This window comes from Protopterus annectens, chromosome 2.part0, assembly GCF_019279795.1.
Source record: "Protopterus annectens isolate FY-2018-M chromosome 2.part0, PAN1.0, whole genome shotgun sequence".
In the NCBI taxonomy this organism is placed as follows: domain Eukaryota; kingdom Metazoa; phylum Chordata; order Ceratodontiformes; family Protopteridae; genus Protopterus; species Protopterus annectens.
Window position 1 is genome coordinate 968,878,367 of NC_056728.1, and position 27,969 is coordinate 968,906,335.

Genomic DNA, 27,969 nt, shown 5'->3' on the forward strand with positions numbered 1-27,969 from the left:
ACAGCACAGTTTTCATTTTTCACCTTTTCCTTGTTATCTTTTCCATCTGTATTCTTGCAATTCTTTTAAGGACCATTTCATAGCATTATTTTTTCTTTTTTTCTCGCGGGAAAGGATCAGATGTTTAAAAAAAAGATTTCAGCATATCTATAAACCATTTTTTTATTTTCCAGCAAGCAAAAGTAACATGAAGCAACACCAGGCTTTCATAAAACCAGCAACAGTTTATTCAGGAAACAGGCAAAGGCATAAGTGCTTTCGCAGTATTACAACTGCTTCATCAGATGCATAAAATCTATCTAATTCAATGCCCATTAAATAACAAAGTAAAATAATCACATGACATCCTAGTGAAACTCTTAAAGAGATAACATTTCAAATATATGCAGTACTAATAGTAAACATGTATAAAAAAAAGTGAATGTGTATAAAAGGCATGGGGGGTGGTTAAAGAGAGTTTATTAAAACTCCCTTCTTATTTAAAAAGAGGAAGTGCTTTCAACATTGGTTTTAATGGTACTTTATCATTATGTCCTGACCCTGTATCTGTTCTTAGTCTAATAATCCATTTGCTTTCTGTTTCTTTTCTAATATCACTTCCCCTGAGACTTGCCTGCACCATATCTATAACTTGAAACCTAAATGCATGCTGTGGGGATGTGTCTGCTACATGTTTAGAAAATGCATTCCTAACCATAGTGTTTCTTATATCATTTAGATGTTCTCTTACCCTTTCATTCAGTTTTCTATCCATTTTACCTACACAAAATTTACTGCAGGTTTTCCGCACTGCTAGGTAAACCACATGACTGCTGTTGCAAGTTGCCTCCACTGAAAATTGAAACCGATGAAGCAGATGTAATACTACGAAAGAGCTTATGCCTTTGCCTGTGGCTGTTTCCTGAATAAACTGTTGCTGGTTTTATGATAGCCTGGTGTTGCTTCATCTTACTTTTGCTTGTTGGATTTATTTTTTGGTTCGAGAAGCAATTATTCAGCACATACTGGTATTATTGGACTTTTGCATTTTTTTAATTATCCTTTATTGACTGTGTTAGTAGCATTAGGCTAGTAACCTCTTTTCAGGGGTGACCCAAGGTGGCATTTACCCTACTAGTGGAAATGTGGCCAGGGCATGGAGAACTTCTCCTACTCTTTGTGATAGATACCACCTGAGCTACCACTAACTGAAGCAGATGGGACCTCAGTTTAATGTCTCATCCAAATGATGATGCACTCAGAAGCATAGTATTCGCTTTATGCTGCACTGCAGTGTTGGCAATCGATCTACCTGCAGTGAGAATAGAACCCACAGCTTTCTGCACCAAAGGCAAGTGTGTGATCTACTGCACCACTGACACTGGTTACTTCCCTGAAAAATAAGTACATAGCTATTTTGAATACAGATTTATCACTGCATACTTGAATAACTTTAGTTATAACTTATTAAAATAAATATACATGAATCCCTTACAGGTTATGACTTAAAAACATTTTTGTTAATAATATAAAGGTAGAACCTGTCTACATGCAAATAATTGAAGACAAAAACAGAGTTTCTATATACCTTTGCAGCAATTAATTAGACCAAAAATGTTATTAACAAGAATAAAGTAAAATGTGACACAGTTTCAAAATGAAAAAATGGGAATAGTGGGACCAATTCATACAGGGGAGGAATGAGCTTTAAAAGAAAGCAGGATTCAAATGAGCTATGTAATGTTTGATTGAAAATGATTGGGTAGATTATAAATTATATATAATGTTTGCAACTAGGAGTGTATCAGTTTGATTTGTGATGTAAAATGCTTGCAACTAGGATTGTGTCAGTGCAGTTTGTTTTCATTTATATAAATGTATGTTTGTTTATGTCGATTCATAAGGGATGGTTTAATAAAGATGTTTCTTGTTCAAAAAAAAGAGGCAGGAATTGAATATGTGAAGTATATTGTTTGTTAATGTTAATTTGTTAATACAGTTTGACTACTATTGTACAAGTGATAATTCAATAAAGGTGTTTAAAAAAATTGAGATGACAAGAAAACTGCATAAACGATCAACCTGCCAAACATTAATGGGTACATGTAACACAAAAGCTGGAAACAGACATTTAAAAAAGCTGTCATATATAATAGATGGGAATACTTGCTTTTTATTATAATGGCTACACAAAACATTTTATTTTGGAACGTAAATGGCCTCACAGGTATAGACAAAAGGGTAAGAGTATTGAATCGTATTAAGAAATGCACAGTGCAAATAGCACTGTAAAGATGTGAATTTGATAAAGAAAGGATTTCAGGACAGATATTCAGCAGAATATCAAGGAAAAGGGAAAGGGAGCACTTATATTAATTGCTAGTGGGGCTTCAATAGTGACAGAGCAGCAAAAATACAACAAAAGTAGATTTCTGGTAGTAAGGGGCTACTTGCAAGGGAGGAATATTACTCTGGCATGCATTTGTATTCTGCTTAAAACTGCTGTTATAGAGCTTAAGAAAATATTGGGAGACATAATCAGCTTTCAGCAGGGAATATTACTTATAGGTGGGGACTGGAACTTTATTTGCAACAGTGAGGATCTTTGGGGGGCTACAAGGGAAAATATAACAAAAGAGGGTAGATTTTTGAAGAAATTTATGAAAACATTTAGTATGGGAGACAAGAATTTAGTAGCAGGAACTTGGGAGAGAATTTGCACACACACACACACACACACACACACACATGTATGTATGTATGCATGTATATATATATATATATATATATATATATATATATATATATATATATTATATTATATTATATTATACGTTATCCCAAGGTACAATAACTGGGCTAGATGAGAAAGAAATTATATTTCACAGGACTGTGCATTTAATTGAAAGCTTTGCCATACATCCAATATAAAAGCACAGAGTAATGAAGTAAAAATGAGACACTGACACTTTGCTGCCTATCTGTAAAAAAGAAAGGAGTTTAAGGAATGTGTAGTGGAAATTATTCAACAGTTATTAAGGAAAATAAAAATGTCTAAAGAAGGCACAGCTAGTGAGTGGGATAAAAAGAAAGTGGAGTTTAAAAATGGGGCAAAATAAAATACATGGTTAAGGAGTAGCAAAAATTATTTACAGGGGCTGGCAAATGTAAAGTATTTTAGAATAAAGGGAATCTCATAGAAAAAGAAAAGGTGCAACAGCAGTATGCTAGAAAGAAAAATAAGGGACTATTTGGATAATATGCAGATGTTTCTAAAGATTGTTGTTAAACTGTTTTTTGATTACTCCACACCACCAAAACTCTTAACAGGATGACTTAGGCAACAAAGTAGGAAGGGCTGTTCCCAAATTTAGGGAGCCTACAACAAGAAGAATAACTAGATATTCTGGAAAGGTATTGGAGACATTCTGGAAACTTGATGGCAATTTGTATAAGGCAGAAGAATGTAGGAATCAAGAAAAAACACAAATGGAAACATTTATGGAAGACTTAAGAATGTCAATGTTAAAGGTACACCAGCTCAACAAATAACAGCTAAGATAAGAGGAAATGAGATATAAATGGTGATGTATAATCAATCTGCAGGGAATATATGGTATTCCTGTGGAAGTTTGGAAGCTAGGAGGGAAGAAGTGATAAAGATCTAGAAGGTTTTGTGTAACAGTATTTAAAAAGAAGGGGAGAAGCAACAACATTGTAGAAGGCGGCTGTGGTGGCTGTAATACCTGAAGATGTTAAATACTCATCAGACCCACCTTCATATAGGCACATTTCAATTTTAAATCATGATCATAGTGTTTATGTCTATAATAGCTAAAAGAATGGCAACTGTGTCAAAACTGGTAGATATGGATCAATGTAGTTTTGTGACGGGAAGGCAAGCATTTGACAACATTAACAAAACATTGATGATCCAGAGGTAAGCAGAATATAAGAAGATATTGTTGTTGTTGGGTCTTGATGCAGAGAAAGCATTTGACAGAGTGAGCTGGGACTTTAAGAGGTGGATGATGGAAGCATTTATATTCCCTAATATAATGATATGGTTAATTAGGGGGATACATGAGGAATCAGAGGCAAAGATTGAAGTTGGAGAGATATGCTTTGAAAAGTTGCGTCTAAACAGTGGAACAAGGCAAGGCACAAGGAACAAGGCAGGGGTGTCTGCTTTCCCCTTTATTTGCATTACATTTACAAGCACTGCCAAAGAAAAGTTATCTTTATTTGCTGAAAAGGGCATCTCAGTGTTGTGGAACATTCTAAGACAGTTTTTTGGGGGATATAAAATTAATGAAGACAAAACAAAGACTATAGCTATAAACTATGTTCAGCAATACCCATGGAACATGATAAAATTAAATACTGAGGAGTATGGGTTAAAAAGGATTCTGCTATGCCAGCTAAGGATATGCAGGAAGAGACTAAACAAAAGATAATACAAAAAATGAGACCCTGTAGCTCATGTTTATGGATATGGATAGGAAGACACAAGCAGTGAAAATGTTTTTGGTCCGTTAAGCTTTACATTCAGCTCAGGCATATTTTTATCAACCAGTGAAGTTGTGGACAGTAACTATTGAAGAGGTGAAGGATTTTACCGGGGAAAGGAAGAGAGCAAGGGTCAACTGAGATAAGCTGACCCTTCCAATAGAACAAGGTAGTATTTTACCTGATTTGAAGGAATATGTTAGAACTACATAGTTAAGGCTCATATACATAATAGAAGCAGAAATCTATCATTTAAAAGTGGAAAAGGATGATGGTGAAGCATTGGGGGGGGGTCAAGAAATGAGGAGAGAGTCAGATTTTGGATGCAGATCCTTAAAGAGAATAACATCAGCCATAAGAAATATTATATTCCTAAAGTAGCAGAAAGTCTTCTAAGAGGTAAGCCAATGGGAGAATGAGAAAAAGGAGATTCTGCTGATAAGGATCACTGAAACTAGGATTGCAAACAATAGGTAAGATGGGACTGGAATTCCCTAGAGAAAACTGGCGAAGAAACCATGGTATTGGGAGTAAATAACTAGTAAGGTAAGGTAACAGATGGGAAGAGGCTAAGAATCCATTTGAAATGAAGGCTAGAGACTGCCCTCCCTATCAGGATTGACATTAGAGTATAGGCAAAGAGAAAGGGATTGAGGAAGCCTAAGTGGAAGACCTGCTCTGGTACAGTTTTTAGTTGAATCTAGGAGACAAACTGCTGTTAAAAAAGGGATATTCAGCAGGGCACATAAAAAATTTGCAATATAACCAAGAATCAATCAGAGGAGGTTAGAGAAGATTGTGAAGAGAGATTGGACAAGCAATCTCCATTGAAAAAATGACAAGGTGTATGTATGTGTGGCTCCCAAGTATGCTACAAAGTCTAGATGATTTAAGGTTTTGCTTGGAAGGGTTTTCATAAGTATTTTCATATCCTAAGCAGACTCCAATGTTTCCTCAGGCAAGATGGCAAATGATGGAAGTGTGACAGGGAAGAAAGAGGTAACTGGGAACATATGTTTTGGGAGTGTAATGAGCTGGCAAATTTTAAAACATTCCCTACAGAGTACTCTGTCAGAAATTTTGGACGAGCAAATTTGTCTAACTAAGGAAATGATTTCTGAGCTGGAACACGGGATCTAAATTGCCTAGTAATAGTACTGCCAAAAAAGCAACTACTAGAGAATTGAAACCAAAGTCAAAACCAACTGTACTTCAAGTAGTGAACACTGTAAAAGAATTAAAAGAACTGGAAGATGGATCTTTAGGAAAAAAAATAGGACCACATTACATAGAAAAAAACTGAAATTATGGGAACAATATAAGCAGAATAATACTTTGAAGGAGAAATGAGGCTTAAGGGAAGGCAGGAAATAAGGAATTCATATAATGCTGGATTAATGATAATTGTATTAAAGAATGTATGTGATGTATAACGTTTGTAACTGTGAACATTTCAGCATGACTGGTTTTCATTTATATAAATGTATACATGCCTATGTCGTAAGTCAATAAACATGTTAAAAAAGAATATAAAGAAAAGTATTAAGAAAGAATATAAAGAAAAACAATGTTGTCTTTGTTTACAGACTGTATAAATAATAAGAAACCTGTTGACACATTTAACAAATCTACAAATTCATCAAACTCACGTAAGAAACCTGGTGACACATTTAACAAATCTATACATTCATCAAATTCAATAACAGTTCAAGACCAAACTAAAATATATTATCACTATAACGATGGTAGAACAAACTTTTTCAAAAATATGGGGACACATACAACCTACACTTCTACACCAACTATTCACCATTAGTAATAAATGATCAAAAACAAAATAATTATTTTAAAGAATTCAGTCAAGAAAAAAGACATGTTAGTTACTCGAGTGTAAATGGCCAGAATTCATATCTCTCAACCTCTTAGCACAAAAAATCTGGACAAAGACAAAAATAATAGGGACAAAGGACCAAAAATAGGAACAGATTTTAAATATAAACTCAGAAGGTTGTCTGAATAATAGGATTTGTGTTAGCATCCATTTTCTTTTATTTTTCAAAAATATTTTTTTGTTTTTGTTTATGCAAATGTACATATAACAAATACAATAAATCAATAACAAACTATTTATAATATTTACACTCATCCATGATAAACAATCATTTTATCCATGAGAAGTTATCAGCATTTGTTCAAAAGGTTTCCCAATTTTTGCCATGCTATTTTTTATGAGTAATGTTATGAGTTTTATATCAAATGGTTTGCAGTTCTTTATTACAAACAACTTTTGCTAAATTAATAAAATCTTTAAACATCAAATCTTGTTTACTTTTCCAGTTCAAAGTAATAACTTTTCTGGCAATTGCAAGAATTGACCAGAGTAACTGAATCTAAGATTTAGGTATTACATTGGGTATAGGAACATTGAATAGTATTAGTGAGTTAGAAATATGGCATATATTGAATTGAATTTAGGCTATATTTTATTGAATGGTAATTACATATGGAATCTTATTGCCCACTATTGATGATGATGTCTATAAGGTTTAATTTATTTTATTTTATATAGTCTAAAACTGCAGATGTATTGTCGTCATATACATCTCTATTTTATTTGTCTTATGCAGTTAATGATGTTATATATGAATAATTGATTTAGTTTTGCTTTGTTGCGTTTTACATTCTGTTTTATATTCTGTCATATTGGTATATTTTATTTGAGTTGGGGATGTGTGAGCAGATGCTAAGCCTGAGCAGTTTCATTATGTTCTGAAAGGAACTATTAAATATGGGAATTTAATATGTTAACATTATTTGTTGGCATGTTACAGGGAGATTTGTTTCGAAAAGCACACTAGCACTTTAAATATTAGTATCTTTCTAATGGATTTATTGGTTTGACATAATTGCACAATTGTTTTAATTGAATCAATTTAGATTTGATTTTAACTATAAAAGAGAGAGTCAGAATTGTTACAATTTAGATCTGATGAAGCATGCAGTGGCACGTGAAAGCGCTCATCTCCTGTTTCTGTTTTTACGAATAAAAGTTGGATTTTACAACAACCAGGATGTTAACTCCTTTCGTGGTGACTTCAACAGTTATTTTATACTGAGTTAGAAATATGACAGTTATCAGACCATAAAGCATTTACAAAATATCTGAAGTCTTTCCAGTATTGAACAACATTTCTACATTCAAAGAACATGTGAACCCAGTTGTCCTCTAGTAATTCATCTCATTTACATTTACTTTCCTGTTTTGGAGTATAAGATTTATTTTATGTGGAGTATAGAAACTCCTATTCATAAATTTCCAAGTAGAAAATCTCCAATATAATGAAGAAGAGGCACCATACGTAGAATTCCATAATCATTTTTTTGGATTCATCAGATTTGTCCTCCATTAATCTTTACATAACAATTCCAAAAATCTGAGTAAAACTTTAGAGTGTCTTCTCTTAGTATCTTAAAGATAGGTGAGATACATATTTTTTTATTATCTGTCTTTTCAAGACACCTAATAAAAAGCTGAATCAAACTAGGTATAGATTCAGTTTCTAAGTTGATTGATACTCTCATTTTATTTTCTTTAAACTGCCATAATGAGTGTATAAACAACCAACTGTCTTGACTATTATCAAAACTACATAAGAGAGAGTTTATTGATTTAATACTCTTATTTTCAATAAACTGATGACAGAATATCAGGTTATTTTCCTTTAATTTTTGTATTGCATTGATGTTGAAAGAATTTAGGCAATCAGGGGAGTATGCTGTAGGTAATATAAGAAACAGAAATTGTTTAATGTTATAATTACAATCAATTATATTTTTAATGTTATTAAATATTTGATTAATGCCATAAGAAAAATGATCAAACTTATTAAATAAACAAAACTCATGTAAACGCCAATGAACTCTACTTATTCCATATTGTTCCTCAAATTGATTTTCTATAGTTCTGACATCAGCTATATGAATCTCATGCATTGTTTTCCAGCCAGATATACAGGTAGGTGTGATCCAATGTAATATTACATTAATTATAACTGATTTGGAATAAAGATCTAAGCTAGGGAATGCTATCCCACTACTGTTCCAAACTCTAATGTGTCATTTAAATGCAATCCTAGGTTTTAAGGGGAACCATAAAAATTTAAGTAACATGGAATCAAATTTTTTAAATAAGTTTTTGGAAGGGGTATCAATGACTGCATATAAAACAAAATATACATATATAAAACAAAATTTTAGGTAAAATTATAATTTTAATTAAAGACAGCCTATCCTCCATTGTGAAGAAAGTACAGTTGTGTACACTTACCATAAATGTAGATGTTCGAGTGTATTCACTGTTGCAGTCACCACACTTGGGTTATCTGCCTGCAGGTAGCCCTCAGTCGGCCCGAATACCAGAGTCTTAGTATTTCTGCTTCGGATGCCATCGCTTCTTCCATGACGTCAGGTCATCAGGGGTATAAAACAGGCAGCCAACACCATTACATCAGTTTTTCTTGCCCCAAATGTCAGGAGCCCCCAAATAGGGATCTAGTATATGGTGGGGAACACCACCAGTAAAAAGAAAATACCAACGCCATTAGGAATAGCCATAGAGAGGAGAGGTAGACAGATAGAGAAAGCCAGGTGGCTGGAGGGAGGGAAACCAGGACTGCAACATTGAATACACTCAACATCTACATTTATGGTAAGTGTACACAACTGTACTATGTTCTTCGTGTTTCACTGTTGCAGTGATCACACTTGGGTTGATTCCCAAAGCTGAGGAAGGGTGGAGGCAGTCAAGAAGTGTTAGGGCTGGCTAGTAGGCCTTGCAAGACTGCTGTAGCAAATCCAGCCCTGGATTTGAAAAAAATAGGTAAGTGGTAATGCTTGGTGAAGGTGTGTACAGAACTCCAGGTTGCAGCTTCCATAATGTCCATGGTAGGGACTCCCCTGAGAAATGCTGGAGAGGTAAATGTAGCCCTAGTGGAATGTGTTCTGACCTCCTGAGGGGTTGGTTTTCCATGGTGCTTGTAGCAGAAATGGATGCAGTGTGCTATCCATTTGGAAATGGTTTGTTTTGAAATGGCCTTACCCTCTGCCCCTGTAGCAAAGCTGACTATCAGCTGGTCAGATTTTCCGAAAGGCTTAGTCCTATCAAGGTAGAACCTGAGCTGTCTGTGCACGTCCAAAGAGTGCAGGATCCCTTCCCCTTTATTCTGAGGGTTAGGGAAGAAAGTTGGTAAATAGATGTATTGGTTTAGAGCTACTCTGGACACCACCTTAAGCATAAAGGACGGATTAGTCCTGAGGGAAACCCTGTCAGCATGGAAAATAATGAAGGGTTACACAGCCATAAGTGCCTGTAACTCAGACACTCTTCTAGCTGAAATTATGGCTAAAAGCAAGACTGTTTTCCAAGAGAGGAATTTTGCAACACAAAGTTAAGGTCCCAGGCAGGGGTGGGTGCTCTCATAGGGGGCCTTAAGTTGTTAGCCCCTCTCAGGAACTGTTTGATGAGAGGGTGAGAAAATAGAGGTGGCTCAGTATTATAATGAGCTGAGATGGCAGATGCATGAATTTTAATGGAGGAGAAGGATAGGTCTCTGTTGAGTAGCTCTGCTAGTAATCCAAAATTATAGGTAAGGAGGCCACTGCTGTGTACTTTCCTTTAGACTGAATCCAAGAACAATATCTTTTCCACTTTTCAGCATAGGATTTCCTAGTACTAGGCCTTCTGGCTTCAAGAATGACATCCAGCACCTGTTTGCTGAGGGTTGCTGGTGGGGTATTCAAGGGATAAGCCAAGCTGCAAGGTTTAGGGTTTGCAATTGTGGATGCAAAATCTGTCCCTTCTGCTGAGACAGTAGGGTAGGAGTCTGGTGTAGGTGCCAGGGTGGCCCCATTGTCAGGCTGCACAGGAGTGGGTACCAGTGCTGGCATGGCCAGTTCAGGGCAATAAGAACTGCCTTTGGCCTGTCTTGTTTTATCTTGAGTAGTACTCGAGAGAAGGGGCAGAGGGGGAAAGGCAAAGACTGAGAGTTTTTTCCATTTAAAGGATAGGGCATACACCTTCCAGGTCCTGCTGTGAGTGTTCCTGGTGCAGTATTTGCTTAACTGGTGGTTCTCGGGGGAGGCAAAGAGATCCACCTTAGGTGTCCCCCACCTCTGGATCATAAGGTTGAAGGTGTTGGGCTCCAATTTCCACCTGTGTGGGTCTAGGAGATTTCTGCTTAAGTCGTCTGCCAGTGAAGTTTGTTTGCCTGGCAGGAATTGAGCTTGTAGATGCACTTAATTGCTCAAGGCTGTGTTCCACAAGGCCATGGCTAACCTGCAGAGTGGATAAGAATGGGTTCCTCCCTGCTTGTTTATGTACCACATAACTGTAGTGTTTTCTGTTTTTATCAGCAGTTTTTCTGGAAGGATTAGGGATCTGAAAGCTGTCAGAGCATTCTGTACAGCTAGCATCTCTTTTTGATTGATGTGCAGGAGAATCTGCCTTGGGCTCCAGTGGCCCTGAATGCGTTTGCCTACCATGTGAGCCCCCCATGCATAGTCTGATGCATCTGTTGTCAGGGTTTGGGAGGCAAGGGGTTGAGTGAAATGCAGTCCCTTGTTGTGGTTGCATGCTTCTGCCCATCAAAGGAACTCTGCCCTCAGATAAGGTATGATAGTAATGACTGTTTTCATGTCCTGAGAATGTTGGCACAAAAGACTTTCTAAGTACCATTGAAGTTTCCTGATATGCAGTCTTGCATATGGAATTAGCAGAATACATGAGGCCATGAACGCTAGGGCTTGCAGTATTTTTCTTGCAGACAGCTGGGTTCTGGTGGCCATTTGTTTGAAGTAGTCTGTCAGACAGACCCGTTTTTCTGAACTGAGAAATGCCATCTGGGAAGTTGTGTCCAACCTTGCTCCCAGGAATACAATCTTTTGACTGAGTACCAGTTGAGATTGCTTTTCGTTGATGGTGTACCCCAATAAAGTGAGAAGGCTTTTTACAAATGCCAGGTGCTGAAGTAGCAATTCCTGACTGTCTGCCTGAATCAGGCAGTCATCCAAGTATGGGTACATTTGGATATTTCTCTGCCTGCAGTATGCAATGGCTGGAGCCAAATACTTTGTGAATACTCTTGGTGCAGTAGATAAGACAAAGGGAAGTGCAAAGAACTGAAAATGCATACAGCCTGCCCTGAAACATAGACATTTCCTGCATGACTCCCTTATGAGGATGTGCATATAAGCTTATTTTAAGTCTAGAGTGACTAACCAGACATCCTTGGCTAGCATAGGGAGAAGCTGTTGCAGGGTAAGCATCTTGAATTTTGGGACCACCAGAAAGGTGTTGAGAACTGAAAGATCCAGGACTGGGCACCATCAGCCCTCTTTTCTGGGCACCAGGAAAAGTCTGGAGTAGAAACCCTGACCCCTTTGTTCTGCTGGAACAGGCTGAATAGTTCTAATATTGAGCAGGGAAAGTACTTGCTTTTGAGCTTCTGCTCACTGGTTTGGAAGAAGGTCTGGAAACCTGCTTGGGGTTGGCAGTGACTGGACATAGAATTTATACTCCTGGGATACAATGTTAAGGACCCATCAGTCCTGAGTGATGGACACCCATTTGTTTGCATGAAGGGCAAGTTTTTCTCGTAGGGGCACAAGCAGTTGGGAAGGAGATTTGAGAAGTCATTGTAAACTTTTTCCATATGGGGGGGGGGGGCTTACCACTCCCTGTTTTTTTGGGGTGGGGGCACTCCATTGTTTAGATCTCTGCATACCTTGAGACTGTAGTCTGGGTGGCCTGTTTCCCCTGGGTCTTGTCTGGGAAGGCCTGGAAGGGGCTGGAAAGGACCAGTGTTTTGAATGGCAATGCCTACTGAATCTAGGTGGTTACACTTGTAAGAATTCTTTAACAGTTTGCATAGATTTAGCTTTTTCTTCCATCTTTTTAAGAACTTCTTCTGCTTTGGTGCCAAACAAACAGTCCTTATTTAAAGGAGCGTCTAGTAATTTGGACTTGACATGATCTGGCAAGGTTTGCTCCTTCAGCCAAACATGTCTTCTCAGTACAGAACCAGTGACTGCAGCCCTGCAAGATGCTTCTAGGGCATCAAAGCCACATTGCAAAGTATGCTTACTAACTTGGTTTTCAGAATGCATTAGCTCTTGCAAATCTTTATTTTCTGCACAATCTGGAAATAATACCATTTTTTGTTTAATTAGTTCCATAATATGTTGCTGGTACTTCAACATGTGAAACTAGCAATTCAGTGCCCTGACAGCAAGAGTTGCAGAGGTATATACCTTCTTACCCCATCTATCTAAAGCTCTGGAATTCCTGTCCGAAGGGGTAGGATTTTTGGCTGTAGTAGCCTTAATGCCTTTAGGTCCCTGGGAAATGATCTCTGGATCAGCAGTAGGATTCTTGAAAAGAAACTTGTGGGAATCAGGTACTCTGTAGTACCTGTCAGGTTTCCTAGGGGCCGGAGGTAATGTATCTGGAATAAGACTGGATTCCATAAAAACATCAACTATAACATCCAGAACAGGTGGTATAGCTAGAGGCCTGTGCTGAGGCAACTCTAAAAATTCTCTGAGTCTCTTTTTGGACTGAAGGTAGTCTTGGTATTCCCAGTGGAAATGCTCTCTTAATGTATGCAAGGTTTTACCAAAAGAAAAATCCTCTGGAGGGGAAGCAGAGGGAATGGATTCCTCTGCATCTGAATCCTCATAAACTGATAAGGGCATGTCCTGATAATCAGAAGGGTCAGAGTCATTGGACTCTTGGTCTGTAGAGTCAGAAGGAAACTCAATTCTTTGTCTCTTAGCAGGGGAAGGCTGTCTTCCCCTAATTAGCATAATAAGGTCTTCAGCCATTCTAAGCCTTTGTTTTTATGGCATGGGAGCCTGTGCTTTGATCGTCGGTTTTCTAGGTGTAGTGCATACTCTGGGCCTAAGGAACTCGGTAGTTCTGGCTAAAAAAGAAGTCATCAGTTTGATTCAAACATCAGTAGGAAGGAATACACCCTCAGAAGCTGGTGCCTGCACAGAGGCTCTGGACCCATCCAAGGTAGAGACATCAGCAGGTTCCATAGTTGAAGAAGCATCTCGTGGCATACCGGACTCCAAATGGGTCTCAGCAGAGGCCTGCAAATCCACAGAAGCGAGCATCAGGGGCTGCAAAGGCACCTCACTGAGTACCGGTGGACTGGCGACTAGCTTAACGTTAGCGTCGTCGGCAGTTTTGGACCTATATGGTCTGTCTCTGTCTTTATCTTTACATTTTTTCGGAAGATCAGTAGTCGGATGACTATCAAAGTCATTTCAGAAAAAGAACAAGAGCAAAAGAATTTATCAAGAAAGATAACCCGACAACGAATGGTTCAGGCATTAAACAAGGCACAAAACCGACAGCGAGGGACGTCGTGGTCTGGGCCTAAACAGGAGACGCAGTAAGAATGAAAATCTCTGTGAGGTATTTGCTTTCCACAGGCAAGACAATTGTTAACTTTTTCTGACATCGGTTAGAGCAAGAAAAAAGGATCCCCAACGGGGTATTTAGATTTAAAAGACTTCAGGATTATCAACTCAAAAACGAAAATTTCAGGTAGCAGCCGACTGGCACTTGCGAACTGCTTCTGCTTCGGGCTCCTCCTTGGCAAGAAAGAATGGTGTAATTGTATCAGCTGCCTGTTTTATACCCCTGACGACCTGACGTCATGGAAGAAGTGACAGCATCCGATGCAGAAATACTAAGACTCTGGTGTTTGGGCCGACTGAGGGCTACCTGCAGGCAGATAACCCAAGTGTGATGACTGCAACAGTGAAACACGAAGAACATCATTTTATTCCATCTTTTGATTAGTTCACTAATGGTGGTTATTAAATTATTGTAGTTTAGTTTAACAGACACTTTCCATGTACTTTTTATACTGATACCCAAATATTTCATACAGCATTCTCTCAGTTAAGCAGACTATTCTCTCTTAGGTTTTTGTTGATCTTTTTGTTAATGAGTAATGTTTTGGATTTATTATGATTAAATTTAAACTCTACATTCTTCCAAACTTGCTTAAAATATTTATAACAGCATGCAAAGAACCATCAATATCACCCAACGTTAACATATCATCAGCAAATAATTGTATCTTAGGACAATAGTCCTTATTAATTTGAAAGCCTTTTATATTTTACTTGTTTCTGATATATGTAGTAAAAGATTCCATTGAAAGAGCAAACAATAATGGTGACAAAGGATAATCTTGTCTAGTTCCTTTGAGGATTTCTAGTGGTGAGGATAGACATGATCTGATTTTCGCATAATATTGTGCCCCACTATAAATTTTCATGAATAAGCTGACCAAATCTGAGGAGAATTCAAAACCAATCAGAATTCTTTGTAGATACCAACTAATAGAATCAAAACTCTTTCCTATGTCTAGGCTGATAATAGTTGTTTTTTGTATTAGCATGGTATGTCTATTAATGATAGCAATTTAATAATGTTACTTGCACTTTTCTATGAAGAATGAACCCTGTGTGATCATTATGTATTAGATTAGGTAATATTTTCTTTATCCTATTAGCTAATATTGTCATGAAAATTTTATAATCAGTGTTTAGTAATGAAATTGGCATATATGAATAACAAGATTTGGGGTGCTTACCTTGTTTTAATATGGGGGAGATAACGGAGTATTTCCATGATGGGGGTGTTACAAATTTTTTCTTAACCATAGTAAAGGCACTCACCATTTTTTTTATCATATATTCAGTTAAAATCTTATATAGTTCAGGAATTATTCCATCCAGTCCTGGACCTTTATTATCTTTTACATTTTTTATTTGCTCTTTCACTTTTGTTAGTGTTGTTTATTTAATAGTTATTTTGTTGCATTGACACCTTAGTAGTTATATTTTCTTGAATAAAAATACTCCAAAAGTAGTGTATTATTTATATCTTTATAGCAGTTTTTGAACATTTCTAATATGCCCATTAAGTTAGACGTACTCTTAACTGAACCACCACTTTTATATTTAATCTCATTAATAAGATTTTGATTGTTTATTGTTTTGGATCTTACCACTATTTAATGTAGACATTTGGGATTTACAGCATAAGATTGTAATTTCAATTTTTCCAGGTTTATGGCTACCTTATGATTCAGAACTTCTAAGTATTTTTGATTTAACTTAGTAATTTTGTTATGTGCTACTTTATTTGGTTTTGCATCCATTTTTATCTTGTCTGTGTTTTTTTGTAAGTCTAAAAGTTCTTTGTCCCACTCTCTCCTTTTTTAAGGTACCAGTGTTTTATTCTACCATATATATAACTTTAAAGATGTCCCATAGTATAGCATCAGTCACTTCACCATTATTTGTTTCCATGAACATGTCTATTTCTTTCATTATTCAATCCCTAAAGTCATTTAACTTAGTTATGTAAGCAGGAATTCTCTGTAGAAATCTTAAATCATCTGTATGTGTAGTTAATGTAATGTTTATAGCATTCGGGTCCGAAAGTGGACAAGGCATTATAGATACGTCACTTATTTTAGAGTATATGTTATTTGATACAAAGACTTTATCAATGTTTATTTGTGTACCAAACCGATATGAACAGTGAGTATAGAATAAGGAATAATGTTCTCTTAGACCATGTATATCTTTAAGGTTCATCTGGTTTGTAAAGTCATTTAACTTCTTGGCTTAAGATGTTAGTTTTATTTTACCATTTTTGGAAGTATCATTGCCTGATAATAGGCAGTTAAAATCACCTGTTGCCATAATTTCCCCTTTTGCATTTAAAGTAATCAGGTCCAGATATTTGTCAACATATTTAGTACTCAGTCCTGGTAACCAGTATGTATTTATCAAAGTATAACAAATACTTCCTACTGATTTTCAAAATAACCATGCTTAGCATCCCATCTTTATCTGAAATTGTATCTATAATTCTTGGCATAGCATAAGTATTTTTCCACAGAATAAGAGTGCCCCTTCTCTTAGTCTTAAAACATGAATCAGCCAGAATGGTATAGTTATTTTGTAGATCTTTTTTTAATAGATGGGTTTCCTGTAAAAAGATGATCTAGCCTTTAGGCATTTTATATATTTAAGCAAACCAGCTCTTTTGACATTACTGTTCAAACCAATTAATATTTAATTATAAACATTTATAAGCCATTGACTATAATGTGTGTTATTACTAACTGAAAGACGTTTCTTCCGTGTTGACTTTGTTGAAATTTACTGAAAACTTGCTTATTATGGATGCATAACGTGTATTAAGCACTACTTTCAAAAACCCCAAACTATTTTTAAACACATACATGAAACAAAGTTTCTGGTTTAGTTAAAAACTTAACTAAACCATCCAGCCACCACCTCTCCAATACCAAATGACACAAATTATCCATCTCTGCTTAGAATATAGTATAAAAACAAAAAAAAGCATTATGAAAGCAACTAAAGAAATCTGAATCCATGAAATATACGTTAGAATGTATGTAGTATGCCCAATATATCTGAAGGTATATGACTATGTCACGTATGATAATAGCACCTCTAATACATAGATATGCCAGAAATACACATCAGATCAAAGTATGTATAAACATTAGAAGCTGAAGGTTAAGAAGATTGTCCTTATTTCCAAGACTTTTCAAGAAACATCAGATAATTTAACCATTTTGTCAGTCATCTAACATTTTTCATGTAAGGATCTGTTGAATATATATATATATATATATATATATATATATATATATATATAAAACAAATTACAACATAACTATTATATTTTGCAATTATACACATATTACTCATACGTACTAATAATATCTATGTTGACGTCTTTCATCAGCAAGAGGGGAGAGAGAAAAAAAAAGGGGCCACACAACCCTCTGTTTAGTTACTAAAGGTTTAGTTATATAACATAAGTCTGATGTTAATATGCACAATTAGTTTTCTAATGCAGGTCCTAGTTCACTTGATGTCATTTAGTTACTAATAGTGTCATTGAAAATGCAGAATGTATGCATCTATAAGAAAACATAGGCATTTTCAAAGGAGTTAAACACTTTTATCAGAACAAAATATTTGCCATTTAAAGTATCTATTGTAGGATAACAGAATTTCAAGAGAAAATAATTCTAAGTAGAACCATTTAACAAGTTCAAAAGGTCAAATGATGTCATCACTGTTATTTCCTCAAGCTGCAGCTTCATAAACTTGTTAAAAAGTATCTAAATAGGCTCATGCACAACATAAGTTGTCTCTAGTGAAGAAAAAAGCATTTTTGGTGGGAAATTCAGATCTTTTCAACTTTACAGAAAGCAAAAAAACCCACTAAAGTTGCCTTGATAGTGCATGTCATGAATCTCCACAATGAGAACAGACAGACCACCAGTTTCCTCGCAAAACACCAACATCATGAAAAAATTAACCCTTTCATATAAAAACAGCTATTTAGAAGTAACAGCAGCTGCCTCAAATCAGAAATCATATTAAAACATTTCAATCGTTCACCCACCAGTTAACCAGGCCAGAGGGAGGGGAAAAAAGGAACCTAAGACATATATATATATATATATATATATATATATATATATATATATATATATCTTATATTTAGCTATCTATAAAACACCATTAATGTACTGTATTAATGTTTAAATGTATCTAAACAAAGAGTCTAAAACATCTAGTTAGAAACACTAATCAGAATCACCTTGTTACCCCACCACTGACCCACTACAAAAAATGCACTTTGGTATTAAGTCAAATTATACTATTACTGAAGAATTAGAAGACATACATCATTTGTAGTTATTTAAAAGGGAAAAGTATCTAATGTACTTATAATCGGGAAAAGACGGGAAAAGGAAAATTGCTAACAAAAAAGAATAGAAAGAAAGAAGAGAGAGAGAAAGAGAAAGACAGAATATTATTTAAATGCTTAGTACTACATGTAATTAGAAGTAGATATAGAAAGGAAAAGAGAAAGTTAATAACAAAAATGATTCATGTTACCTTACAGCATAGACTTTCCAGAATCAAATATACTATGATTCATAAAACAAACATTTAAAATTAGAAGGAATTTATTCATTTGTCCTTTAGTTTCTTAGTTTTGTTTGCTCCTTCCTTCACAGATCATCCATTTTTTTTGCCTGTCTCTTCAAACTCTGGGATGACCATTCCATTTCTTCTATGACTGACAGTATTTTCTTCTTTTGGATAAATTCTACTGCTTCTTGTATGGAATCAACAATCTTCAATCCTTCTGGCAAGGTGATTTTTATTCTTGCAGAAAAAATAATTTGAGCTTTAATATTGGCTTTTTTCAAGGACTTAATTAAAGGAACACACTCCTTTCTTCTGGATATGATTGTAGAGGTGTAATCATTGTGAAAACTAATAAATTTTCACCCATATTGATAGTGCTGAAATCAGCTTGAACTAATTCCCCTAAGTCCTTGTTTTGCGAGGAAAGAAATCTATGTATTATAGACCTGGGGTTAGACAAACTCAGAGATGAAGTTGGATTTGCCAGGGACCGATAAGCCCTCTCAATTCCAAAAGAGAGAGATTCAGGCATGTTTAGTGCTGATGAAAACCACTTATTGAGGAACTGAATCATGTTAGCACCCTCTTCTTTCTCAGTAATTTCATATATTCTTATTCTATTCCTCCTTGATCTGCTTTCAAGGTCTTCCAGTTTCTCAATCACTCTGGTGTTTTGTTTCAGAAGAAATTCATTGTGATGTTTATTTTCTGTCACTCTAGTATCTAGGTCAGTTACTGTTTCCTCTAAGGCAAGAATCTGTTCAGATTGTTTTTTTACTATTCCATTTAGACGTTCCAGTTGTTTACTGCATTCTTGTTTGATAATATCCAGTTTGTTTTCAAATGTGTCCATTTTTAGTGACAGTTAGACGTTCCAGTTGTTTACTGCATTCTTGTTTGATAATATCCAGTTTGTTTTCAAATGTGTCCATTTTTAGTGACAGTTAGACATTCCAGTTGTTTACTGCATTCTTGTTTGATAATATCCAGTTTGTTTTCAAATGTGTCCATTTTTAGTGACAGTTAGACGTTCCAGTTGTTTACTGCATTCTTGTTTGATAATATCCAGTTTGTTTTCAAATGTGTCCATTTTTAGTGACAGTTAGACGTTCCAGTTGTTTACTGCATTCTTGTTTGATAATATCCAGTTTGTTTTCAAATTTATCCATTTTTAGTGACAGTTCTTGGATGTTTGTTATTATAGGTTGTAGTTCCTTCTTCACTGCACTCTCCTGGTGTAGGTTCTTCGAGTTGCTCATCTTGAGATCTCCAGTAGAAAACTTCTTGACAGGAATAATTAAAAAATTCTCTTGACTACGTATTACTTTTTAGAAAATAATAAAGACTCTATGTTAATCTAACTTTTAGTATACTTTTAGTTAGATTTTTCTAAAAATTAAAGTATATTTCCTGTCAGGATATTAAAATCTAAGCAGAGCTATGGATTTCTGCTGCTATCAGACTGGCATCTTGGCTACGCCCACCCAGCATGCATTTTCCTGAAGGATATGGAGTCTGAAACTCAAAGGATTGTCATTATTTAGTGATTTCAATCCCTTTTCATCTGCCATAAAACCAGAAATATTATGAAGAACAGACCAAAAATATGAGTCAAAAATCTAGATAGTCTGTGAAAATCTGGACAGTTGAGAGGCATGGGCTAGATGTTTATTTTCTCACTCAAGCTATATTTTCTTTCTGGGAATGCTGCCTAAGTGAATTTCATCTGCAGCTACTGATATGTTTAACTTTTTACTGTGGAAGATTCCAAATTAGGGATATTATTTAGGATAACAAAAACACTTACCCCAGGATTCAGAAATAGCATAACTGCTTGGAAAACCGCTTACCACATGATGGTGAGACAATGCAATTCAGAGACAGCTACAGTAGGGATCTTCTCATTAGCATATCTCTGAATAACATTAGCCATGGCAGACCTGAAAGCAGTAGTGTTTTCCCTAGTGGCCTATGCATCTCTTTGGCAAAGGCACTCTCCTATATACATATACGCCTATGTATACACACACACACCTTCAAACAAGCCCTCCTCCTCCCACAGTCAATTACACTCATGGAAGCATCCACCTACAAGCATGCGCCAATATGTGCAGAACACAGACATTTAGATTGTCAATTCCCTACCTTCCCCTTCCCTCACTGTGACCACTTAGGCAGATACATGTGCACAAACACATTCATGCAGCTTCATTCAAGCCCCTACAGACATGTAATCACATGTCCACACACATACACTAACACTCTATACTCACATCATACCTCTCAACCATACTGAATTTCTCGGTGTTTACCGAGTGGCCCCTTTAATTCCCAATTTTTATTTATTTATTTTTTTGGGGGGTATTACAACTTTAAATTTATGGGTGACATCAGAACGCATCACTAGCCTACAGGGGTGTGTGTGAATGACATCAGCTTCATTTGATTGCTATTTTGAACTGTTTTGTAGGGAATATAGAAGCAGTTTTGCAGTGTCCGCCCAGTGCAGGTCAGGATGATCAGCCTCCATGTAAGACAAAAAAAGAAATGTATGGTCTGATATTATGGGCCCAGCTTATTTGCATTTAACCACGAACAGTAAAAATCTGTTTAAAACACACCACCAGAGAGAGTGGTTTGTCATTATTCATTGCTAGAGGGGGCAGTTTACTATAGTTATTGCTGCCAGTCCACTCAGGGATTAGTTATGACAGCAGAGTTTTGTGTGTGTTATGTGTTGAAAGCAGAGAGTGGTTGTGGTTTCCTCATAATATTATTCAGCGTTTTGTGTGTTACTGCTGCCTATTCGTGCATCTGTTCATGCTAGTAAATGCAAAGAGTGGTTCCCATTATTGCTACCAGTTCTGTTCAGTCTAACTAATATCAGAAATGCCAAGAGTGGTTCCCTCATATTATTATTTAGGATTTTGTGTTATTGCTGCCAGTCTACTTATTTATGTATCACTCTAGTTACTGTGCAGCTGTTCAAATTCAGTCTAGCTAATGGCAGAAATGCATAGAGTGGTTCCCGTTATTGCTGCCAGTTCTGTTCAGTCTAAATAACGTCAGAAATGCCAAGAGTGGTTCCCTCATATTATTATTTAGGATTTTGTGTTACTGCTGCCATACCAGTCTAGTTATTTGTGCATCAGTCTAGTTATTGTGCAGCTGTTCAGATTCAGTGGTTCCCCTCGTACAATAATATTATTCACAGCAGACAGAGTTATTGCTGCCACTGTTTAACGGCAAAAATTTAGCAGTTCCCTCATATTATTCACAGCAGAGAGAGACGTGTATGTTTAACTAATGGCAGAAATATAGCAGTTCCCATCATATTATGCACAGCAGAGAGAGGTGTGTGTGTTTAACTAACAGCAGAAATCTAGCGGTTCCCTTATATTCACAGCAGAGACAGATGTGTGTGTTTAACTAATGGCGGAAATCTTGCAGTTCCTCTCATATTATGCACAGCAAAGAGAGGTGTATGTTTTATTAACGGCAGACATCTAGCAGTTCCCCTCATATTATGCACAGCAGAGAGTAGTTATGTGTGCATCTGTTCAGTCTAGTTAACAGCAAACTGTGGTTCCTGTTATTACTGTTTAACTGACTGAAATCTAGTGGTGCTCTTGTATTATTCACAGCAGTGAGAGTTTAACTAGGTGTAGGTGTATGTGTAAAATGCCCCAGTTATACCCATACCACCAGTGTTTGACTCATATAACTTCTGGTCTGTTCCTCTTAAAATTTGTGGTTTTCTAGCAAATCAGTGAGAAATGAATGTAATAAATAATGACAGCCATTTAAGTTTCAGTCTTTATATCTTTCAGGAAAGGCATGGTAAAAGAAAACATCTTATTCTAGCAAGTTTCCAAGATTATACAAGCAGTGTTTAAAATGTGTCCTTGGTTTTTGGGCCTTTCTCCTCCCCAAATAAACTTTGGCTTTTTCCAGATTTCTTGTGCTGCATAGTTCTTCAGGGAGAGAGAAGTTTAGTGCTGCTTATGTCAAGGCTGTTTGTGGTGTTAGTAGCACAACAGGCAGAATTCTTGCTCTTGATGCAGAAGGCTGTGGGTTCTACTCTGAGTATGTAGACGGATTTCTGATACTGTGTTGTACTTTTAAAGGGGGGGGGGGGTGGATGCTGCAGTCCCGAGAAAGTCCTCTTTGGCGAAGATACCTAGTAACTATGAACCTGTTATCAGTTTGCCATCCATTCCCTATTGCAGTATTACTAGCTTATCTTTTTTTTCTAATGTAACATAGGCAATTTATTCCTCAGAGGCAACAGGCATTTTATCTGTAGATGAAATAATGAAATATAAAGTTGTTTGCTAGCAGCAACCTCTTCATTAGTTACAAATCTCTTTAGTGTGGAATTATTTAGATGACTTTTACTTCTGCAGAGATTGTGCATACTTACTGATACTGGTGGACTGTAGAAGTTTATGTACACTTTTATGATGGAAATTTTCTGAACTGGGTAGTTTTGTCATTATTGGTTCATTCATTTTGTTTCATTGCTTACTAGAAAAATGTTTAAAACAATAAACTTAAAATGTGCTCTAACAAGTGTGCTGTATTATACAAGGAATATAATTTAACACAATCAGGAATGTCTATCAAAAAACACATGTATGCTTCATGTGCAAGGGGCTTATGATTTGTAAACAACCCAAAGTTAATTTTATACGCCATTGGCCAGATTATTTATTATATTTATTTATTTATTGACATTTGTTAACCGGGTTTGTCCAACTGGGCTTGTGACCCATTTTCAGTGGAGACCCAAGGAGAAAAGCTCCAGTAATACATTTTAAAACAAGTACAATTTTAAACAATATTGATATAATAGCAGTTATAGCAAAATGATTCACGTGTTGGAATACATGCATAAAGTTAAAGTTACATTAAAAAGAAGCTAAGTAACAATTTTACATTGATATAGTTCAATAGGTTAACAATGAACATTTTTTGTTTGTATAAAATTGTGCAAATGCATAGTAGACACACTGGAGAGAGAGGTGTAATGAGGTACTAAGTATGGTCCTTTTGAGGGTACATAAAGGGAAGGAAGACTAGGTAGGATCATGGCAAGGGCAGGTTATGGAATTGAGAAAATAAGCTTTTAGTTCATTTTTAAAGTGTGAGGTGTGGGAGATTGAACGTAAGTCAAGGGGAAGTTTGTTCCAAGCATGGGCAAGGGAGTGTTTGTAGAGTAGTTTGCCTACTGACCTTTTTGGGTGGTAGATATCAAGTAATTGTTGGTTAGAAGTACGGAGGGTCCGGGATGGGATGTAGATGGAGACTAAGGAAGATAGAGATGGACAGAAGGAGGGTTTATAAAGAATAGAGTGTAGCATATGAAATTGATAAGATAGCAGAAACTGGGGAAGTTCAAGCCATTGGAGAGAGTTTAAAGAAATGCAGTGGTGTGAGTTGTATGGGGAGTTAGTAATGAATCTGGCTATTTTATGGTAAGTCTGTTGCAGTTTGTTTAGAGTGGAGGCCTGGATATTGGTAAGAACTGGGGCGGCGTATAAGAGGGACGGGAGGAGGAGTGCCTGGCCCAGGGTAAGTCTAGATTCAGGGGTTAGGAAATTTTTGTTCCGATATAGCAGACCTAGTTTCTGGTTTGTTGGATATTTGTATTGTTAGAAGATGTAATAAAAAGAAGGTTTTGTGATGAGAAAGAGAACGGGGAAGGAAAACAATAAACTTAAAATGTGCTCTAAGAAGTGATGCATTTTCTTTGAATGTGGTTTCAATGATGTTTCAATGAATGTGAGTTCCAAGGGCAGAGAAGTTTTAATGCTAAGTCTGTTTTCATTGTGAGACAGCACTGCTTTGTTTAGCAGATGTCTATTAGTGTTTGTGCTATAAAAGTAAATAAGTTTTAAATGAAATCCAAATAATCATTGTAGAAGTAAAGCAGTATGCACATTAGTGTTTATGGTAAATGGGGTGAAATAGCCAAGTAATGGGACACTGGAATGGCTGCAGGGGGGTGGCTGTATATGTGGGGCGGCACTGGGGCCCCATTTGACCATGAGTTTGTGAGGGGGAAGGGCAGTGAACTAAGACAGCCCCAGGTGCACAGACTCTGGCTATGCCATTGATCAGTAGGTCATGGAGAATGACTTTTGGAGGTCCTAGTAAAATCGTTTGCTAAGATTAGAATATTGCCTACCATTAAATGCCCTACTTTTACCACAAAACCCACATACTACAAGTCACCAAAAACAAAATCCTAAGGTTTATCATCTTCTCCCTTCCCAGGGAACATCACTGCTACACATTTAAAAAAAATGGTTACCATTTACTACAGGGTTTGGGGCCATGTTTTGGTCGTCTGATCTTCAGTTTGCATTTGAAAAGTGGCATCCTACAATTCCACTGGAGTGGGCATGGTTACATAATTATCTATGCAAATTTATGTTAATCAGTGTACAGATTTGTATCTATTTTTCATGGGCCTCTGCATGGGCGCCAGAACCATAGGGTGCAGGGGGAGGAGAGCCCACCCACCTTTGCAGATCATCCAGACCTCTACCCTTTCATTTTCCGCCCCTCCAACTGCCGCGATGACATCAGCACATGTATTTTTGCGAGAGGAATGGACAGAAGCAGATAACTTAATTTACAGAGTGGAACAGACGGACAGATGCTGAAGTCTATATCAGAGTGAATACACTGCAGTGTGTGTGTGTGTGTGTTTGTGTGTGTGTGTGCCCGTGTATGTGTGTGTGTGTGTGTGTGTGTGTGTGTGTGTGTGTGTGTGTGTGTGTGTGTGTGTGTGTGTGCCCCCAGCAGGATACATCTGGTGGCTAGAGGTACTCAGGCTCAAACCCTGTACTTTGGGTACAGGTAAAAAAAGCCAAACGTTCCTAACCTCCATCACTTGTGAATTTATGCTTGTTGTTCTGTTCCTCTAGTTTTGCAGGACTGGTAATACAAAACCTTTTATTCTAGCAATTTTCTAAGGTTATAAGATCAGTATTTGAAATGTGTCCCTATTTTGGGGCTGTATTCCCCCATTATTGCCTTTGTTCTGTATTTTTGTGCTAACAGGTTGAGAGCTATGGTGAGAAGTGAGAACTGAATTCACTAAATGATATGACAGCCATTTAAGTTTGTCTTCCCGTCTTTCAAGAAACTGCTGGTTTAGCTTGGTGGTATGTTGCTCTGACTGTAATGCACAAGGTTCTGGGTTCAAGACTTGGCAGTGAAATACATGGTGGTAACAACATTTTATGCAAGCAACTTTCCAAAATTATACACACAATGTTTAAAATGTGTCCCTGGTTTTTGGTCTTTTGCCGGCGGGGGGGGGGGGGCATTGAAAACAAGTTCAAGAAGCTGTGCAACATGCCTATGGCTTACACTCTAATGTCATTCTGTGTTTATATATTGTGTGTAGAAGTAGACTGTTATCATGGAAATGTTCTGAATAGGGCAGTTTTGCCATTATTGGTGCATGCATTTTTCTTCATTGCCTACTGGAAAAATGCTCAAACAATAAATTTAAAATGCAGTTGTGTGTGGAAGTAGACCTTTATGATGGAAATGTTCTGAATAGGGCAGTTTTGTCATTACTGGTTAATGCATTTTTGTTTCATTGCCTACTGGAAAAATGTTTAAACAATAAATTTAAAATGCGCTCTAACTTTAGTCTAACAAGTGTGCTGTATTATACAAGGAATATAATTTAATACAATCAGGAAGGTGAATGAAATAATGCATACATGTATGCATGGCCCTAAAAATGTGTTTGAAAACAGCCCAGAGGAAAGTGTGAAAGGGTCAAAATCTTGGGCAAATTTTAAGCTTTACTCTTGTTACCAAAGCAATGGATGAAGGTAAAACAGTTCACACCACATTACCTTGACCTGGCCAAGCCTTTTGACACACTCCCCTACTCAGGTGTAGTACAAAAGATGAATAATGTAGGAGCAAACACTTACATCACCAGCTGCATTGCCAACTTGGATCACAGGATGCAGGAGATCAAAACGGGGGAAGAGACCAGTCACCAACGGAGTCCCCCAAGGTTCTGTGCTGAGACTTTTTCTGTTTGGCATATACATCTCAAAAGTAAAAGGAAATACCAAAGAGCTTTGGCCAGCTAAGTTTGAAATGACTGCAAACTAGGAGAAGTTACTGAATCCCCAAATGACTTAACCATCATGCAGGAAGGTTTGTCCCAAATAATAACTGGTGTCAAAATCATGACAATGCCCTTTGAGAACTGTTCCAATTGTTTGGCATTTAAGAACTTGTGTGTACAGTGACCTAACTTTTGCCCAACATGTGCCCAGAGTCATAAGAAAGCCTTTCTATACTGCACAGCTTATAAATAAATTGATTGTGACTAGATCTAGAGATGTTTTTGTCCCCCTTTACAAAGCTCTCATTATGTCAATCATTTTGTATAATGCCCACTTTGGCATGTATCTGTCCAGTCCCATGCAACAATTGGAATACCTTCAGAGATACCTTACTAAAAGGATACAAGTCCTAAACAATAGGTCTTGCATAGACCACATCAAAAATGTATTACTATACTCAGTATCCTACAGAGTGCTTAGAGGTGACATGTCTGGCATACAAAGCATCCTTCAACACAATACAGATGGACCTACTGAACATCAGCAAGTCAAATGACATTAGAAATACTCAGTCCAGGTATCTAAACTTGAATGTTGTGGAGAGATGGATATATATCACAGAGGCTACCACTGTTCTGGAACAGACCATCCATATAAATAAAGCAAAGCTCATCCATCCATATTCAAATGCAACTTGGATCTAAGGGTGGGTAATAGAAAATGTACTCCAGGATTTCCCCTCATGCCATTAATGGATAGAGGCAGTTCCTAAATGCTGCATCCGTTACATGGCCCCCTCAAATTATCTATGGTATGATCACAGTTGTTCTCACTAGGACTAATATACAATTATCAGCCATGGGGATAGCTAAGACCAATCAGGAAATGTTAATTCAAGCACCAAAAAGGAATTGGCTAAGCTTAAAATGTCCTCCAAGTGAACCTATGCTGTGGTAGCAAATAGTTATAAAAAACGTTCCCTTTTTAGTCCACTAAGTGCCCCTGTCACCCCCCCCCCCCCATCTTTAACAGCTTCCGGCGTCTATGGGCCTTTGTCAAGATTTTTGATGCTTCCAGGTTGAGAGGTATGACTCACATTTTTGCTGAACTTACCTGTAGTACAACGGCTTCCATGTGAATTCACTCTTTCCTCCAATAATGAAAATCTAGGCTGACAATCATTTAATCAATGATCATAACAATAAATATTGGACAAAGCTGATATCAAAATATCAAATTCACAGACATGACCCACCCCCCATGTAGGATGACACTGCTTGTTATTGAATCTGCAGCACTA

General features: G+C 36.7%; 1 protein-coding gene across 1 annotated transcript in view; it reads right to left on the reverse strand.

Moving 5' to 3' along the window:
* The window catches only part of LOC122792799 (extracellular matrix organizing protein FRAS1-like), a 4,352,848-nt gene that overhangs the window by 438,533 nt on the left and 3,886,346 nt on the right, over window positions 1-27,969 (reverse strand). The gene's annotated exons all lie outside the window — the stretch shown is intronic.